Source organism: Stegastes partitus, unplaced genomic scaffold, assembly GCF_000690725.1.
Source record: "Stegastes partitus isolate 25-593 unplaced genomic scaffold, Stegastes_partitus-1.0.2 Scaffold269, whole genome shotgun sequence".
NCBI lineage: Eukaryota > Metazoa > Chordata > Actinopteri > Pomacentridae > Stegastes > Stegastes partitus.
Genome location: NW_007578000.1, coordinates 235,380 through 256,675, shown reverse-complemented (window position 1 = coordinate 256,675; position 21,296 = coordinate 235,380). Strand labels below are relative to the sequence as shown.

The following is a 21,296-nucleotide window of genomic DNA, read 5'->3' as shown; positions in this document are numbered from 1 at the left end:
GCCATACTTCTAGAACTCTTTCCACATCTGTTGCATTCAGTGGAGATTTTGCTGGACCTTTTTTTATTTAATCACTGTGCTCACTTTTCTGCAACGGTTTAATGACAGCTGACTGGAGAGTTTGGGCTGCTGAACTCTCAATAACACAACTCTTTGTATTTGCATAATGTCAGTGGATGGAAATGCATTAATTTTGTTTTGCAGATTTTCTATGATTTAAATTTTTTTTTTTTTATAAATTTGGATGGAAGCTTAAAGAGAGAGAATCAGGAAATGAGAGAGAAAAAGAGTTCCTGTTCTTCTTGCACAATTATGTGTTCTGGACTGTCTCCTGTTTTTTTTTCTTTTTTCCGTCAAGAAATTCACCTACAAATCTGACTCATTCTTGGATTTGTGAGCGGATCCTTGGGGGCTTTTTGAATTCTCATAGTGATTGCTGAAGCTGTGGAGGACAACATGCTTTAATGTTGAGTCTTTTTGGGAGGTCAGCCGAATTCCCGTGGGAGTCTTTTCAATTCGACAAAAGATTTGTAGATGCAACTCACCGTCGAAGGTGGTCCGCTTTTATAGTCTTCTTAGTTACTCGATGCAGTACGAAGTCAATCTTTTCTTTTCTAAATCTTTCTGGCAACAACATGCTGACACCCGTGATCCGTTCTTACATTCCCCCCCCTGAGATATTGATTTAAAGTATTTTCAAGTTTCGTTCTCTTGGGATATTTCAATGATTTAGGACTGACACATGTTTCTATTATGTAAATATCCCGACGCCTTGTTGAGGTGATTGTTTAAAACAAAACTCTGGTTTTGTCCTTGAGAGGTATTTGCTATTTAAATAAAGAGAATTCAGTTCTCTGTTTAGTTCCTTTAAGCAGCAGGTGTTTTATTGTGCTATCAGTTTTTACACTATATGCACAATTTAAATGGATCTTCTTGATTTGAACTGTTGGACTGTTTGCTGTCTCTTTTGGCTTTAAGATTTTCCCATTATGAATCCCTAAAGAGCCAGTTTGTTGAACCAGTTCATGTGCGATTAAAGTGCTAAAGCAAACACACGCGGATCAAGTCTTTGCTTCATGGGTGTTTCTTGACTGACAGACGATAGATCTGACGGGCGTTTCCCTCTGGCTTCAGTAGCTCTGATGTAATGTCATTAATTTCAGGAGAGAAACTACATGAAGTTGTGTAAACTGGCAGGGAATCATTGGAAGATCATCACATTACATCAATGGACAAACTTTCCACACACTTCAATTACCTCCACAACACCAGGAGGTAATTGGCATCTTTTGCTGTGTTGGAACATCATTTCAGAGTTGTTGTGAAGAAGCATGTGGATTTTTTCAATCAGCCCTTTCAAACCATGAAAGAGGGACCATCTAGTGAAGTGTGATACTGCTGGGCTTGTCTGTGTCTTTGATATGTAGAAGAAAAACACATAGCTGGAACATGTCACCTTCTGTTTGCTGGCTGTTTATAGAACAGGCCTAATTGGTGCTGTCAACTAGAATAGAGATTGGGAGCTCCACGACAGGCACGTGTATGTGAAGAAATGAGCGAAGGTGATGATTTTATTTAGAGCCTGACTTAATATCACCATGGCCTACATTGCATTTTCTAATTAGAAATCTCCAGTAGGTTACCTATGACAGCTTTATGTACATTTGGTAACATGGAAAACAAATACTCTTGTGTTTTAGTTACAACTTGGTTTTGAAGTGTTCTGCAGTAATGTTAATGTAGGTGGTACATGTCAAGTAGCATCCACATGAATTTCAGGACCCACGGTTTCCCTGCATTGTGCTGCCTTGTTCGGTGCTGTTCCCGTTCCTTTTCCTTGTTTTTGCTTTTATTGTTGATTTGCATTATTGGTATCTGCCACCAAATTCATGACGTGGTCTAGCTCTGTTGGATTCTTTCATCCAGAGCGCTTTACAAGGGAAAATGAAAGATTAAAAGTGTCTGTAGGAGATACATAGTCGAAAGGAATCTGGTAAAGAACAAGCACGAGGGGAGGGTGGGCGACACACAATACACTGCTAACAAACAGAAGAGGAGAGGCTTTTTGTGCTTCTAAGTACAATAAAGAGACAGAGTCACTTTATGTATTGTTGTTATTCAAATCAATGATTTGAAAACCCAAAGGCGTCTCACTCACTGCGTTGTCGAATTAGCCTGAGAGGAGCAAAGACTTCCTCGAAAAGGACTCGTCATCTGTCTTCATTCGTCTCACTCTGACTCATGTTAGCGTTCAATTATCTCTCCACAGTTTGTCTTCATTCTAGTTGAGGAGATTTAAAGAATGGGAGGAGAGTGATTAAGGGAGAGAGGGCGAGGAAGGGTGACTGATGTTAAACAGGAGAAATCACTCACTACGTACGTAAGTCTACTGGGGAGCTTAACAGGTCCTTTTATTGTACATTTATTTTAATTGGTTTGGTTATAATTTCTATCATTAATGATTCAGGGGGGAACCATAGACCAGCTCTTTACCCTTGAGGAGTTGCTAAGGGGATCATGGAAATCTGACCATCCATTCCGGGATCCCATACCTCAGGTTACACCTCACCTGTTTCCTGAGGTATGGGATCCTGTTAGCAAAGTGAGATCTCAGTTTGCATTCTTAGCAAAAAGTCAAACACATGTTCAGTGCCTGTTAATCTTGCCCCTTGTCTCTGATCCTTTGTGATATTCATGGACAGGATATCAGCGTGTAGCCGAGGTGAGAAGGAAAGAGATCCTTAGAGTCTGTTGGCTTCATCAAACCACAGCCTTCAGCACACATTGAGGGAATTTGCAGCTGAGTGTGAAGTGACTGGGATGAGAGTCAGCACCGCCAAGTGGTTCTGTGCTGGAAATCAGTGGATTGCTTCCTCTGGGTTGAAGATGAGTTGCTGCCCCAACTGAGGAAGTTCTAGTATCCTGGCATCTCTTCTCTTCTCTTAAAGTGTGAGATGGACAGATGGATTGGCAGTAGTGCGGAATTGCGGTAAAAAGGTACCTGAGCCACGGGGCAAAGCTCTTGATTTACTGGTTGATCTGTGTTTCAACCCTTACCTATGGTCATGGTAGTGACTGAAAGCATGAGGTTGCTGAAACAAGTAGCCAAAATGAGTTTCCTCTTAGGGTGGTTGGGCTCAGTCTTAGAGATAGGGTGAGGACTGGGACATGGGGAGGGAGCCGATCTGTGCCAAGAGAAGGTATCAGGTATCGGAGGATGTCTCCTGGGTATCTTCCTTTGGAGGTTTTTGGGCACATCCAACTTGGAGGGAAGACCCAGAACTCACTGAAGGGAAGGAGGGACTGGAAAATGTTGCTGGGGAGGCGGACTTCTGGAATGCCTTGCTTTGATGGGACCTGACTCCAGATAAGTGGAAGAAAGTACAAATGGATGATCTGAGTCAAATGCATCACAAAAAAGGAGTATCATAAAGTCAAACCTATCCATTTACACACAACTGTTGTTTATCTGTCATGTAAGTAGTGCAGCCTGTAAAAGTTGTATAAATGTAAAAATCATTTTTGTTCAATACCTAAACTTTACTTTAAATGTGGAACAAAGGTAAAATGTTACGCCTGTTCAAATTCAAAATTTACACCTGACAAGTGTAATAGAGTCTTTTACCTGCCTTAGTCACATTTTCAGATCCATATGATTTACAGTTAAGTGATTTGTACACCACGTCAACCTTTTACATTCTGTAATTGAAGGTTCAGGTATATGCTAGAATTACTGTCTACAGTGTATAACAGGAGGAACGTGAAGATGACATTTCCCCGCGGCCTGTCTGCCCTCGACGGACACTGTTTCGCTCCGATCAGCAGATCCAGACCTGATCGCTTTACATAGGGCTGTATTATAAGCTCTGTAACTACACACATACACACACCTATAGCCGGGCTCAGGTCAGAAGCAGATATGCTGGAGTCTGCTGCCCATCATAGCGACATTGATTTCCTTTCTCCTGCGTCAGGCTGTCTTGTCAACAGACTCCTGTAGATGAATTATTCACAGGACAGCTCTGCCAGGATCTGTAAATAAATACTTAACTAATATTGGCCCCTACAACCCACAGTTCTCAGTTTACTGTGAAGGGGGCTTTGAGGGAAAATGAAGAGAGCAAAACAAAATCTGCCCTGAAGATAAGTTTTCATTCAACCATGTTGGAATCTGTTAAGTGTTTAATCGCTGGCTTATTTGTGGTGATCAAAAACCACAGTAGTGTCCCCTCCTCTCATGATCAGAGTCTCTGTGCCTATTAGACGACTGGTGTTAATGCAATATTAAACATTCAACTATTGTCTTTGCAGGTTTTTTACGGGTGAATTGTCTTCAAAAAAGGATTTTTATTGTCTTGAATTCATTGGTTTGAAGGGAAGCAGTAGATAACAAAACAATATTTTGTCAGTGTGATTAACTCTAAAATTTTAGATCAGCCCAATTGTTGAGTTTTGTTTATCCCTCAAATCTGGCATAAAGAATTTCTCTGCAATGCGCAGAAGAGCTTTTAAAATCAGATGATCCTGGATGGCCCATTAAGGTGATAATGATAAAAATGTGGCTTTGAAGGAAGCGTCTCAGGCGCTGCAATTTCATTATTTAAAAAAATACATAAAAATAAAATCATTTTTAACAAAGATTACACATGTTTTCACACCCAAGGCTTTGTGTTCTCTCCACATTATACTCACAGGATTGGTGACCATATGGAGCAAAGTGTGAAAACCAGGAATCACAAATGTGATAATTCACAGTGGTTCGTCATTGTTTCCACAGTGAGGTAGCTCACATCAAAATCCAGATTGTGATGCTAAATTAGGAAATAAATCAGCACATAGCAAGAGAATAACATAACTTGACTGACTGTGGAGTAGCTCTGCTTACACTAATGGTTGCTATATGAAAGGCATCTCTCTCTATTTTTAGGTGGCTCAACAGTAAAATCCCCTCAGAGGGGCTTTGTGCAGCAAACCTGGAAGTAGTACACCAGAGAGTTCTGGCAGCATCATACTTGCTCTACATGATAAGAATAAAAAACACCGTATAAATCTGGTCCAGATTAAGACATAATGACACCCAGCTATCATACTAATTTTAAAATACCAATGTTGTACATAACGTCTGCCTGAAAAGATCACTCTGCCGAACACGTGCATAGACGGTGTTAAATGAAGCCTATTGCTGGGCTACATCAGATCAAGCAGCGCTGCGTTTCGCACCAGTAGCTGCGTTACCAGTTCACAGAACAGCCACCTTCAGAGGCAGCGCTCTGAAAAGGCCAAGCAAGATGTCAGAGACCCATGATGTCTTTTTTTAGGCCTCTGACTCCTTCAACCAAAACCATTTTCACGATTCTTCCTACCTATCAGTCTGTCTGTGCTGAAGTATTTTATGTGCAGTCATTCAACATAACTTCCTTCTATGACAGTCAACTAGATTTTAGACTCCTGGACCAGTGAAATTGCTATAGTTTAAAAAAATCTTCATTACTTTCTGTAACTTATTTCAAGTACATGAAAGAAGCAGATAAAAAACACATCATATGATACATGACATCAGTAATCGTTGAGAGGCCACAAGTCCGGCAGCAGCCCATCTGAGTGGCTTTGAACTGACTGGTATAAATGACTGTGTTGGATTGTTTAAATTCAACAAGGGGGCGGTCGTGTTATGATTGCCACGCTTCATAAGTTTAATCTTGCGGTGTGAAGCTGCAGGTCTTAACCCCGATTTGTGACTGTCGCTCATTTCATGAGCTTTGGATTAAAAACATCTGCTGCGTGGCGTATGCTACACGTAACGAGGTTTGTAATAAGATCGGCCTGCATGACACTGGGATCACAGCTATTTCTCTGTTACAAAGCCTCTTTCCTCTGTTCGACTTTGATCTGAGCAGACAGTTCTTTCTCTCTCTGTATGGATTTGGTGCTCTGACAGGAGGAAAGCAGTTAGTCTTTTTCTTTCTGTCTGCTCAGTGTGTCTCTCCTAATGTGGAGCTTTTGTCATTTAACTGTGGCCACATCAGAAAAGCTGAACAGAAGTTCTGCTTGTTATTAGTTAATTCGCCACCAACTCTATTAGTGTTTCAAGTTTAACCGTGATTATGTGTGTACATGAGTGTATCTGAATGTGGTCTCCTCATATACGAGGTGTACAATTATTTTCACTATTGAATATGGACAATATTGATGAAGAATTTATCACAATAAAATATTTCATTTCAGATCAATGATTATTGATGCTTTATAATTGCAGGTTTCACAAAAAGGCTTCATTTCAGCGTTGTAGCCCATTTAACAAAGTAACCCCAACAATGAAAAACAGGGACTAATAAATACATTTACATGCACAAAATAATGAGATATGGGAATGATCTTAAATTTAAAAAAAAGACCCACAGGCTCATGGAGGAGGACCGGGCTCATGAGATGGAGACCCCACAATGACATCCCAACGTCAAGTCCTTCAGGCTACCTAGACTGTTGGGTAAAGGTAGTGGGGGACACAAGGTCCTGGGTGTTTTAGACCATTTAGCTCTCACTGAAGGGCCACCACTGCAGCCTTTACTAGGGAGGTCTGTGGGCACAGACAGGCATGATGGGTGACCCAGGTGACTGCAAATGAGTGCAGCTTGGGAGACCTGCATGTAAACCACAGAGAGAGTAATGGCCCCTTTGTCAAGAGATAAGATTGACTGTTATGAGCCGGGGAAGAAGCACACTTGGGATTTGTTCATCAAACTATCAAACATTCTATTTAACAATTTCCTTACTGCCATTGATGAAGCTGCCGACACATAATGCTATCATTTTATCGCTTGTGTGTTATTCATCTAATGCAGCTGTATACATGGGGTTTGCTCAATCGAAAGTGTCTTCTGTAGGTTTAATGTCAAGTTTTTCCTGGTTTGTCCTGTATAAACACTACAGGACTGCAATTTCTCCTGTTGTGCTACTTATATGTTGCTTTCAGTGCATGGCCAGCATCAGGAGTGTGTCTATGGCCTTTTTGCACTTAACAACATCTAAACCTAAAGCTATAAACAGCTCTCCATTAGTTGGGTCATGATTGGAGCTGACAGGACACCACAACTGGTCTCCCACTGAGATCTTAGACAGCCCAGTCCAGCTTGAACGCTGACTCAAAACTGTGAGAAGAGACAGTATATGTGTTTGAATGTTCTGTTTTAACTCAAGGAGTTTTTTTTGTTGTTGTTTATCTTATGGCATTCTCAGATAAAGAGGAGTGTTCACGACATTTTCCACCACAAACATCCCAGAGAATCCCAGATCAAATTAAGATGCTCGATCTGGTGGCTTGTAAAGGGAAGTCCTTCTTTAGCGGAATGAAGAGATACGGTACGTTATATCCAAGTGACAACCTCAGCGAACAACTGCCGTTCCTTAAAAGTCCACTTGCTCCAAAAGGAGCTCAATCCCCATAGATGCCAATGTTCAAATGTTCAACTTCAAGCATGTCTTCATTCATGACAGCTGTATGGGGATGAATCTTCATGTAGCTCACCATCTTACATGCCATTAAGGCTTAAAGCTGGTGGTTCCTGCAGCCACCACACTGAGCTACAAAACCCATGTTCTGAGACCCATGGGTGACACCACGAAGGGTCCGTCTTTATATACAGTCAGTGGCTGCACCACATAGCATCTAAAGCACTTTTAAAGAGCTCACAGTCCTCAGAAAATCACATGATTGAGTTCCTGACCTGCATTTTTTCTGTAAAAAAAGAATCAACCAAAGGATGTCTTTGCTTTTCCTGTTTCCAAAGCAAAAATGCAAACAAGTGCACAGAACCATCAGTGCAGAAGTAAAACTCAATCTAAATTCAAAAAATTACAAAGTAAATTGCTCATAAAACATATCAGTATGTCAAAGCGGGGAAAAAAATGTGCTTTTCATTCCCATCCTTGAGGCTACAAAATAGTTTGAAGGCCCATGAAGGTATTTTTGATATGTTTACTGATATCCAGTGCCTGTTTTTCCACCTATTTGCCTGTCTGTTTTAAATGCCTCAAACTCTGAGTCTGCCTGTCAGCTGTCTGCCTGTCAAGATGATTCTCTGTTGTTCGGTGTTGAAAAGCACGAGGAGCTGGAAAACAATGGTGGGCAAACGAAGAGAGAAACAAAGACTGAAGGAGAGAGAGTGAAGGAGGGAGAGAGAGAGAGGGAGAAGTAATTGCTCTGGGGGATTGTTTCCACATTCGACCACTACTGGGGAGATTGGTGACATCCACTATATTGATCAGTGCATTTAACACCAACACACACCCACCACACACACACACACACATCCATGCAGGGATAGTACAATGTGATCACATAGCCACACTCCCCTTTTTAAACCCGGCTCACTTCTACACTCTTTTCCTACTGTTACACTTGTTTACTTCTATTTAAATGTGTTTCTGGGTGTCGCCTCTGCACGCTCTGCTTTCTACTACTATTTATGTTCTTCTGGTCTGAGTAGCTCTGACACGAAAAACTAGCTATAAAGCAACTATTTGGGGTAAAAATACCTGCTAATATACAAATAAACAAAATCTCAAAGTGCACAAAAGATGATGAATTTCAAATATAAAATGTGGTTCTCTCAATGTCTGTCAAGGACGTACTCACGCTACAAATGCTGATATTGTGTCAGACTGGAGCTCACTTTTTCTACATTGTGGACTGAGTTCGTTGAAGATAGAAGGCAAAAGAATACAAAAGTGTGAGATAACTGGAGCAATCGCGCTGTTGTACCCCTGTCTTAAAGCCTTTATGATTGATGACATATTTGTTCTGTCCTTTTCTTGTTTGCCCTGACTGACCCGTCACAGCAGATTTGTTTTAAGAGGCCACTTGAGGACGCAGAAAAGAAAATACAAAGGAGAAGAGAAAAAAACTTTCTAATTGTTCAGATTTAGATTTTTAAGAACTTAGCTTCATTGTGATGGACACACTTGGCATTAGAGGTCCAAATAGTTTAGATTTGGTCCTGTTTAAGTCCAAATAATTCAATGAATGAGTTATTAATTAATACTTTTCTTTAATAATAGATGACAGAAATTTGAAATTATCATTTAATGTGATGTAAATATTTTTGTCCTGGTCATTCAAATGAATATGTTTCATTTATGTTTTCAGACTGTTTTGAACCTATAAACATGGGTTGTTCTTGCTTGAAGTCTTCTCACTTGATGAGCCGAAGGCATAAACTACTGAGAATTCACACGACTGATTAATTTTTAAAGAAACAAAATTAGCATATTGGCAAACTTCCCAGCATCCATTGTTTAAAAGTTAAAAACTCTCCAGAGGCTCTTATTCTTTGTAGTCTCAAAACCCATTTGTCAGGATGCAAACCTGCTCCCTGTCCTTAATGCATGTATATTCAGCCATGGTACGTTTAATAAAAGCTTTTGCCAACCATGATGGCTGTTACTCAAGTTCCTGGAAGCAGCCTATCGTGTTCTCCTTGTACTAAGTCATATAAATGAAGAACTCATTGTTTAACTCCCAAAACGCTGAAGTAAAGCCCTTAAGGTTCAACTGTATGCCTTCAGATGTTGTTTTCTCAGGTTTTGCTAACTAATGCAGTTAAATAGCTTTTAAAACCTGTGAAATGACTTCCTAGTTCTTCAACCTAAGTTGGTTGATAACGCTGTGGCTAAACTGATCGTTCATGGGGCAGATGTGCTGTAGAATATATCTTTATAGTGGGTTGTAGCGAAACAAGACGGCAAGCTTTCTTTCTGGAACTGTTGTGTCTTCAATTCCTGTTTTTCAGTTTGTGTAAAAATGGCTAAGTTACCATCCACAGACTGCAGTAGACTCTGTCGAAAAAAAGTTACTAAGCAACAGTCAGCTGTTGATGGCAAATATAGACAAGAAGCCCTGTCTGATTCAGAAGAGTCCTTTCTTACATCGCTGTACGTTAACTTAAAGAAAGTGTAGACACTTTATGACCCATTCCCATGGAAAACAACCACACACACCTTTCATAGAAAATGTGAATAGAAGGCTGATTATTCTATTTTTCCATTTACAGAGTGGACCTCTGTGGCTCATGCACACAACTTGTTCACTGCTCGTAAACCCGGTGTAGTCACTGTCATTGATTACAATGGACGTGTAGTGTTGCAGCAACCACCGTATTACAAATAGCCCCACACTGTTTACTGTTTTCCTTAAGAATTTACACAGTGAGTCCTGTGAAAACACTGTCTTTTGAGTGTGTTATTCTCTGCGCAGAGAATGTTAATGGTCATACAGGGTACGGAGCAGTCTGCAGAGGAGGAACCAAGAATATTGAGTGTGTGCTGAATGTAAGGCTAATTTGACTGTTGTTTACGTATGCAGGACAAACCCCCTCAGATACTATGCAAAGGCTGGTTGTCAGCTCAGCAAGTTCCAACATCGAACACAGCTCAAACAGTGGTGTAAGTGTAAAATATTAGCAGCGTGAAAAATTACTTACACTACACATTACTTACAGGAGTTTCCCCATACCCAACACATTCTATGAGTTCATTACAAGAGGGTTGTTAAGACAATGTCAATTTGGATTTGGATACACACACAGTTTTCTTACATGCCACTACAACCCCTCTTTCCTCCAACCCAAACACTTGCCACTCATCTCCATGAAAACACATCTAAACCCCCAAAGGGAGAGTAGCTTTGAAATGTATTCTTGCTTGAATCACATCTTCAAGACTATATTTTGTCCCCTTGAGAAAAAAAAAAAAAAGGTTGAGCATTGATGTATTTTTCAAATTATTCAGTGGCACATCTGTCAGTGGGGAGAGTGTGAAAACCGCACGATTATTATTATTACACATGATCTTCACCCATTTGGTCAACAGCATATGAAAGGTGGGAGTCTGTAACGTGAGCAAGTGAAGGCTGAGTCACCAGACTCTCCGCTGCAGCTGAATTCATATTGACTGAACTGTCACCCAGACATACAGACCTCTCATGCATTTGATATGCAGATGTCAGGATCCATGCTGACTACACGGCTGCCTCTCTGCTCTCTGCCCTCCCCCTGCGTTGCTTGAACCCTCCTCGTGTATTAATGGCATGTTGATAAAGAGCTCTCCCATTACACCCACACCCATCTTTAACCTTGATGCTGATCTGTGTTTGTGTGTGTCTGCCCTCTGTCATAGCTCTTCTATTATTTACCACGCGTCTCTGTCTGGGAAGGGCTTGTGTGTGTGAGGCCAGCAATCGCCTCTAGGTAAACAACCACTGCCAATGACACGGGTGACCCTCACACACACACACACACCTTACTAACCTCATCCCTCCTCTGACCACATTTCATTTCCGATCGATATGTTTTAAGCAAAGCCTCATCCGCCCAAAACAAACTTTGCTTGCTCGGTTGGTGTGTGTTTGTTTAATTTTATGGGGGATGCAGGTGTCATTTTCAGGGCTGGTCCGCGATGCCCTTTAGGTTGTCTTCAGGTGACAGTGAGAGAGATCCATCATCCCTATCAGTGACACCTCAGCCTGCCTCTGTAGCCAGATTAGCTGCTCTGGGGTTGGGGTGGCTGTACACACATGCAGTTATTCACATCATATGGAAAAAGTCATTTTATTGGAGATGTCTTTTGGCTTTGACACAAAATGAGCCTAGTATCGACTAACTGCCCCCTACTGGTAGAACAAAGGAACACCAGCAAGCACTCTGAGGTATTTTAACGTCTTTTATCTCACAAATTTCAGTTTTACGATCTGATATTGTTCCTGTGTTATTTTCCTTTTGTCACCTTTCTCTATTTTCTTTCTTTGCAAACTTACACTTCCATTTGTTGCACATTATTGTGCTTTCAGGAACTGCGAACATGTATATCTGCGTGGGCCTTTAGCTACTACAAGTTAAAACGAACTGCACACCCTCAACATCGCTGATAAAATGATAGAAATTATTAGTACTCAGAGTGCTATTTTCTGAGAAAGCACCATATAGCAGTCTAAGGACAGACTCTTAAGTTCATGATTATGTGGAATAAGCAAAAGAGTCCTTCATCCACAACATACCTCTAACTGTATTTCATGCGAATTTAACATCTTAATGTTTTATTGAGTAAATGAAAAGTGCACTCAGCTGCTTTATGTTTAGCACTCTGACTGGTCATACACTGCTTTGTACCAAAGAACAGTAAAAGAATGACCGATACAAAGCATCCAACACTGATTCTTACCCCTCAGAGCCTGACGCACTTTGTACCCAGCTTCACATTTCTCAGTCGATTTGCCCTCGAAGAGTTTATTGCATTGAGGGTTAGTGAGCACGTATCAAATGAAGTCGCACAACTGGATCTATCCAACAATGCCAGTTGCTTGTCTGTGCGATGAAGTGTCGCTGATAAAAACAAATAATCTTGAATTTACATCAAATTTAATCGTACAACCTGGAAGCGGGGCTTTGTAATCATGCTAATGGCATGTTTGTACAAAGCCACGTAATAAGAAGACAGATCACACTTATGCAAAGTGATATATTTATTAATTTATTGTTTTATGAAAGCATCAGAAAAGCTGCCTGGTTGGTTTTCGGAAGACAAACCAACACTGAAGATTCACTGGAGCGCCAACAAGAAAATGCTAACCTGAACATATTGTGTTCTCTAACCACGTGAACTGATCCACAATCAGTGCTCATTATTTTTTTCTCCTAATATCCATATTTAAGGCATCTTTTTCCAAATCATTGAAGTAGTATTTAGACATCCATTGTTTTTTTAGAGACACTCAAAAGCTGTGACATGAAGCAGCATCAGTGTCGCCCTGCTGCATGTAGTGCTACTGTGTTGATTGCTCTACAAAGACAGCCTTCATGCAGCGATGGCTCTCTGTAATTATTACTATTTTTTAAATGGCTTGGCCCACTCTGCACATTTTAATACTCAATTTTATGCTTTACGCTCGCTGAGAGACAGCGTACATGTGTATAGTCTAAGAAAAAAATGAGCTACTACTGCACATCATGTTTGAATTTCTAAGCAAGACTTCATTATAGGGACATGAAGACATCCTTCATGTCATCAGGTCAAACACACTTCCTGCAAGTTTTATATGTAATATTTGAAGGCTGAGAAAACAGAAACATATGAACAGGCCTTACAAGAAGCATCTATGAAGTCCACTTTCCTAAACTGAGTGTCTGTACAATCCAATCGTTTTCTATTTTATCCCATGTAGTGTCGCAAGGAATCTGGAGCCCATCCAAGCTAACTTTGGATGAAAGAAAGGTTCACCTGGACAGGTAACTAGTCCATCACAGAGCCATAGAGACAGGAGACAAGGTGCACTCACATTCACACCTACGAACAATTAAGAATGACCAACAAACCTCGGCACGTCTTTGGACTGTAGGAGAAACCAGAAGCTGCGTGGAGTTTCTCTCTGGGTTCTCTGGCTTCCTCCCACACAATCCAAAAACATGTTGAGGTTAATTGGTGATTCTAAATTGTCCGTAGATGTGAATCTGAGTGTGTCTTTTGTCTCTTTGTGTAGTCCTGTGATAGACTGGTGACCTGTCCAGGGTGTCCCCTGCCTTCACCTTAAGTCAGCTGGGATAGACTCCAGCCCCCCATGACCCCGGTGAGGATTAAGCGGTGTATAGATAATGGATGGATGGACATTATGTGTTCATATATGTTGTTTACTCTAAATATAATTCTGTCATCTAACATGATAAAAATCCCTCAAGTAGGGAAAGAGAAAAACTATCATCTGTAAAACTGAAAATATTTGTGGACATCGTTTGAAATGTTTTAATTGTTAACATGTGAATTTATGCTGTATTGAGTGATTTTATTTGTTATCTATATTTCACCCAAACAGGCAAACCCTGTAAAATAGCAGCACATTGTTCAAAAGAGATTCCTTTATTTTTCATTGCATGTCTTGCAGTGTAGCTTATTAGCAGAAGAAACACACAGCAGAGGTTCTACTGCAGTTTTATTCAAGCGACAGTTTGCAATAGCAAGCCATTTTACATTGTCAAACCAATTAGAAATGTGCTTCATCAACCTGAGATTATCTTAGATTAAAGGTTCATTTTTGTCTCTCCAATTGTTGCCTACATCGCACAGCAAGAAGCTCTAGAATCCAAGGGTCGGTGCGTTTCCCTTTGAGCTTTGTAATGGAGCCCGGTTCAGCGATTATAAGGTGAGGAGTCGTCAGCTGGGCTGCCATCTTGATCACTAGTCGGACAAAAAAAAAAAATATTTGAGACAGTCTTGAGCTTGTAGGACTTTCACAGCATGTTCTCCACATTTCTACTTTGTATTTGTGTTTTATAAATTTTTAGGTTTACAGTTGTGTTGTGCAGATTTCTACATAATTAATAAGAATTGTTAACAGCAGTTTCTAGTCAGGCTTACCTTGCAGCCTTCCTCGCACCGTAACCTAAATAGAGCAGAAATGAAAACAACCCAACAAGTTTTATTCAAATCATCAAAATTTGAAATGCTGACAGTCATTAATGAAATACAAACAGAACACAGTGTCTGGCTCGGACATCACTACTACCTTCATCTTCTACTCCTGTAACTCATTAATCATTTGTATACATTTTGTACATACTAACTGGTAACTTTGCAAGCGGAAGGTGAAGCATTTTGTTAATTTAAAAAGAAAAATAATGTCACCCAGAGGTCCAGCTTACTGGAGTGAAGCAAAGCAATGAACGTCAGCGCCAAACAAAAAAGCTAACTAACACCTACTGCAGCACTTTACAAAACTTTCAGCCAACTCCGGCGAAGAAAACAACTTTGTTCACCATCTGTTTGGTTTCGAAAATCCTGTGCCTCTGCAGGTTTGTGAATAACTATTCGCATAGTAGCAGAGAGGCGTTTGTCCACAGAGTTCTGCTCAGTTGGGTAACAGCACTGTAGAGCTCTTCCCCTCGACCTGCCTCCCTTCCACAACACTGGTTTTACAAAATATATTTAGCCAGTCATGGTGACCAATAAGTTTTTTTCTTTATTCCCACAAGAGTAAAATGTTTCATATATATATATAGAGAGAAAAATAAGAATACATCCAAACACTTTCTTTTGCTTTTTTCTGTCAGACAACTTTGCTGTCACTATGAAAATCAAGCCCATAGAAAACAATGGTGATTTGCAGACTAGTTATTGTGAAGTTTAAAAGAGAATTAAGTAGTAAAAAATGAAAAAAGAAGAGTTGTTTGGGTTACACTGCGTAAAACTGTTGGTGTTTTCTACATGGAAACATATTTTAACCTGCGAATTACCAACAATAAATTAATTAATAAATTTAAAAAACAAATAACCAAAAGAATATGTTGACTGCAGTCTTATACATCTATTTAACGATGCATTGTCTTAGCTGTGTATTTGCGATTTACTTTTCCATCCTTGCTTCAGGCCTCGCCACGCAGCTCTCAGGCGTCCAAAAAAACAGTCTCCAGGTTCAGCCATGAGGACGACCAGCGTCAGCACCAGAAAGATCAGTGCGAACCTCATCCTAAACACAAAACACATGACAGTTTCCATCTCTAAAACCGCCTGTCGCAGCACTCTGTGATTACTTCATCATATGAGGAATACAGGTCATACTGCATGCTCACTGTCACACATAACGCAAACTTTGCATCACAATGTCAAATGAGAACAAAATAGCCGCTCTTTACCTGTCCACTGAGCCAAGAGACCAGTACAAGAGATCAAAGTGCCCAGCTGTGTGATGCACAAGTGCTTGTCGGTGCCCAAAGGTTGTGAAGTGCTTCTGTCCTTATAAAGGATTGTTTGCAGGCTATTGAGCAACATTTAAATCAGTTGTTGTAATTTGCAATGTCATGGAAAAATGACAATACATTTTAATCTCAATTTCTAATCTCACAGTAACACACAGTCATGTAGCAGCTGTAGCAACAGCAGTATCCGGATTTCTTGTGGTCAGGCCAAGAGGTTGTATGTCTTAACTTATCCAAACTTGTTTTCACCATTGACCCAAAATGTGTACTTTTTGCACCTCAGAGAAATAGATGAAAATGTTATTGAGCCTCAGGTGTTATTTTGGATTTGAATCAATATTCAGTTATTTTAAAGGGTTCTAAAAAGCAGAAAATGGAAAATAAACCAGCTGCAAATTCTGTAAATACAGACAGAAGTACAGGCTCCTTACGTTTCGAGATGAGTTTATTTACACTGCTCAAAAAAATAAAGGAAACACCAAAATGACACATTCGAGATCTCAAGAAATGAAATATTCCAGTTGAAAATCTTTATTCATTAAATAGTGGAATGCATTGAGAACAAAATAACATAAAAATGATCAATGTAAATCCACATTTTTATTCCACGGAGGTCTGAATTTGGAATCATACTCAAAATAAAAGTCAAAAATCACATTAAAGGCTGATCCAACTTCAGTGGAAACTCCTCAAGACAAGTCAAAATGAGGTACAGTAGTGTGTGTGTGTGTGTGCGTGTGTGTGTGTGTGTGTGTGTGTGTGGCCTCCACATGCCCGTATGACCTCCCTACAAGACCTGGGCATGCTCCTGATGAGGTGGAGGATGTTCTCCTGAGGGATCTCCTCCCAGACCTGGATTAAAGCATCAGTCAACTCCTGGACAGTCTGTAGTGCAACGTAGCCATTGGTGGATGGAACGAGACATGATGTCCCAGATGTGCTCAGCTGGATTCAGGTCTGTGGAACGGGCAGACCAGTCCATAGCATCAATGCCTTCATCATGCTGACACACTTCAACCACATGAGGCTGAGCACTGTCATGCATCAGGAGGAACCCAGGGCCCAGTGCACCAGCATCTGGTCTCATAGTAGATCTGAGGATCACATCCCCGTACCGAATGGCAGTCAGGGTACCTCTGGCTAGCACATGGAGGGCTGTGGGCCCGCCAAAGAAATGCCTCACCACACCATTACTGACCCACCACCGAACCGGTTATACTAGAGGATGCTGCAGGCAGCAGAATGTTCTCCACGGCGTCTCCAGACTCTGTCACGTCCATCACACGTGCTCAGTGTGAACAGTACACACACAGTGTCATCCGTGAAGAGCACAGGGCGCCAATGGCCAATCTGCCAATTTTGATGTTCTGTGGCAAATGCCAATCAGCCTGCACGGTGATGGGCTGCAAGCACAAGCCCCACTGGTGGATGTCAGGCCCTCATACCACCTCATGGAGTCTGTTTCTGACAGTTTGAGCAGAAACATGCATATTAGTGGCCTGCTGGAGGTCATCCTGCAGGGCCCTGGCAGAGCTCCTCCTGTTCCTCCTGCACAAAGGAGGAGGTAGTGTCCTGCTGCTGGGTTGTTGCCCTTCTACGGCCCCCTCCACGTCTCCTGGTGTACTGGCCTGTCTCCTGGTATCTCCTCCATGCTCTGGACACTGTGCTGAGAGACACAGCAAACCTTCTTGCCACAGCTCACATTGATGTCCCATCCTGGATGAGCTGCACTACCTGAGCAACTTCTATGGGTTGTAGACACGCCTCATGTTACTTCTAGGGGTTAGAGCACTGACAGAAATGCAAAAGTGACCAAAACATCAGCCAGAAAGGATGAGAACAGAGACATGGTCTGTGGACACCACCTGCAGAACCACTCCTTCATAGGGGTTGTCTTGCTACTTGACTCTCACCTCCACCTGTTGTCTGCTCCATTTGCACAACAGCAGGTGAAATTGATTCACAATCATTGTTGCTTCCGAAGTGGACAGGCTGATTTCACAGAAGTGTGATTGACTTACATTGTGTTGTTTAGGTGTTCCCTTTAATTGTTTTTTAGCAGTACCGAATGCACAGTGTAGTGGTTTTAAAATATACCTGACTAGTATGGTCTGCTATCAGCCTGGCGGCTGTGGCTTAGGTGGTGGAGCGAGTTGGTCAATCGCATCCTACGTATGCTCTGTAGGTTTAGTACCTGGGAAGTTTGGAAGCTGAGTCAGCACCTTGGGCCTTTTTATCATGTTCCTCAAGTCATTCCTGAGCTGTTTTTATTATGTGACAAGGCACATCTTTCTGCTCGGTGATTCCGCTGCAGTCAGCTTGTGGCATCACCTGTTGGTTTGCGGACTACTTTTGAAAGACTTTCATTGTACCTTTTGGCTGTCACTATCTTGGTCTTTTGAATGCAGATTTAATGAGTGAGTGCAAATTGAGAACACTGACATAAAGTAGCCTTGCCCTAAAACACATCCTGCTTTATCGTCTGTTGAGGTTGAAGGAGACAAGAAACTAGAGATGAACACCTTAAACTCATTGGGGAAATGTTTACTTATGTAGGAGATCAAGTGTGAATTTTCCTATAGACTTCTGTACATTCTTCCTTTAGCCCCCAGAGGAGTCGCCCCCTACAGGCTGTTAGAGAGAATGCAGGTGTAAGCAATTTCCACATTGGCTTCACTTTTCAGATCTGGAGGATCCATCAATCTTTTATACTCAGTCTATGTGTGCTTTACTGCTAGAGAGGAAATAAATTCCTGACAGCTAAAAAAAAACAGATCAAAAACATCCTCAGACTGCAGGAACACTCCGGGTCCAAGTCATCTGTCAAACAGCCAAGAAATGCTGGTGTCACAGGTGACGAGGGGCTGAGAAAGGCAGTCTGAAAAGTGCAAACTGTCAGAGAAAATCAATGCGAGCATGCCGCATGACGGGAGAGTGTGTGACTGATAGACGAGGTGCACAGATTAGGGATTTTCATCATGCTTTATGGAGGTAACTTTACATGACTACTCAGTCTGTGAAAAAGTATACCGAGTCATCTTTACTGAATTTTATTTTACACCTTGCAACACAGCAGTACCTGCTAAAACTAAATGTAAAACACAGCATTTGGGCACTGTTAAACTCAGCTCGAGTGATTGGCTTTATCATACTTGTTCTTGTGTTTTTTTTTTTTTTGTTAAACTGCGACTGGCTGCTCGCCTGAATTTCTGTTGGACTCAAATTGAATGAGCTGAGCAGCCTCAATGAAATGCTATGGATAAAAGAAAAGGCTTGCAAATCATCAGCTTGTCTGGATTTGGGGAAGACTGAGCAGTCTGTCCCAAAGAACAAGCACTGATGAAAAGAAATCTCCTGCTACATCACATCTACAATGTAAATTACTTCTTATACCCAAGAAACAAATTTCTGTTTAGCTTCATGATCCATCAACAAGTTGGAATGCCACTGATTTGCAATCCACGTTAACTATCAAATGGTTCATACAGACAAGAGTGTTCAGAGTTCTAACCTGTTTGAGTGTTAATGGTTGTATGTCTCGTGGTGTTAGCCTTGTGATGATCTGGTGGCCTGTCCAGGGTGTATCTTACCCCCCGCTGAGTGTCAGCAGGGAGAGGCTCCAGCTCCCTATGACCTTCTGAAAGCAGGTATAACTAATGGTTGGATGTAGTTACAGTGACTACATCCAACCACATGGACTCCTTACATGCTAGTTTACTGTATGTCACCCAACACCTAGTCTTTCTGAAGTAAACATCCAACAGAGAGAAGAAAATCAAATCAACTGAAAGAATGTTACTTCAGACGCTACATGGCTTGGTCCTCATCCTTCATTATCACTGTTAACAAAGCGCTTTCTGTCGATAGGCAGAGTCTTATTATGGAGATAATAATGCAAAGTGGGAGGCAAATAAACTTGTTAATAGAGAGACAAAGCTACCTAAGCTCAGGTACACAGGAAAAACAGAGGGTGAGCTGAATAAAGAGTGCTCAAGGTTGGCTTAGAAAGGAATGTAGTCCACGGTTGGGAGACAGAATGAGGATAGAAGACTGTTTTATCCTGAGAAGCCTAATGCTGAATTAGCAGAACAGTTTTCTACTCCAGGTTTGATACCTTTCATGTCCATGATAAACGTTCTAGTTTTAGAAATCGGCCTACAGGCTGTAAGATTAGAGCTATTTAGCTGATTGTGTGTAAATCTAAAAAAAGGAAGAACCCTGGTCCTGATGGGATGAGAGGGAAGTTATTTAAAGCATTGAGCTAGGCAACCGTCCAGTATTTATTTGTGTGTTTTCCATTCCCCCTTGGAACAACCAAATGCTCTTACCATGGTTAAGTCTCCTCAGACACTGAATGATTACAGCGCTTTCGTTGTTTGTTACAAAAACTTTTGAACATGTCGTCAAATCTGCAATTTTACACAGAGCATGGCATGTTGGAGCTCTTCTGGGTCACAGGACACAACAGCTTCACTGCTATGTGTCGTAGTTAGGCCCCTGGAAGGAAACAAGACATACGCACGTTTGCTTTTGAATGACTTTTTCTTTGTTTTAATTATACATTTGCATTTATACAGTTATAAATTGTATTATATGCTAATCTTATTATTTAGAAAAATACTACCAATACTTAATCTTTAGAGAAAACTGTAACTAAAAGTGAAGCAGTGGCAGCAGATGCAGATTGTTATCATGTGCTCATATTTTTCAATTCATTTTTACCGATTGCTGATACAAACATTGAAGTTTCTTCATCAGCTGATACTGATGATGATACTGACAACACTGTGCAGAAGCCTCACTTTGATGCTGTATGTAAAAAGACAAATCAGAGTTTGTTTTTGGGGAATTGCAAAGTTTTAATGTGAACACGCCATTTAAGAAAATGTACTTCTTTTTTCATTGAATCTGTCCTTTGTTTGTGTAGGACTTGCTGGTTTGGTAGTCTCAGTACTGAAAATAGGAACAAAATAGAAACAACTGTGGAGCAGTGCCGTCATGTTACCAGCTCCACACTTAATGACCTTCAGCACCTGGCTGAAGTGAACGTCTCCTCAAAGGCACAGGCCACTGTTTTGGACTCTCAGCATGTTGAGTTCCAGATGCTTCCATCAGGGCGGAGGTTTAGTCTCCCCATAGGTAGAGCTAATAGACACAGATTGTCCTTTGTCCCATCTGCTATTGGTTTTCTCAACAAACTATAACCCTGGATGTCATTGCACCTCTCTTTCTTTTCCCCATGATTCACGGTGACAGTGTGAGAGATATGGATCTTTCAATGTGTCTTAATCTGTGTTGCATGGTTGTTTATGAAGTAAACTGCCCCACAGTTACATTACTTTTACTCGACTACACAACTCTACTGCTGTGTTTGTACATTTAACTCTCAAACACATTCACCACTCTAACCCGTCTGTGCCACAATAGCATGTTATATTTTGAAAATGTGCAAAATTACACAATTTATCACAGCCGGAAACTGTAAACACAAAAGGAATTGCTGAATTTTCAAATTTTCATCCTTGAACTAATCATGTGTGATGTGTGGTTCTGTCAGTG

General features: G+C 41.0%; 1 protein-coding gene across 1 annotated transcript in view; it reads left to right on the top strand.

Moving 5' to 3' along the window:
• Positions 1-21,296, top strand: part of LOC103357708 (exostosin-1-like) — a 360,610-nt gene that overhangs the window by 158,237 nt on the left and 181,077 nt on the right. The gene's annotated exons all lie outside the window — the stretch shown is intronic.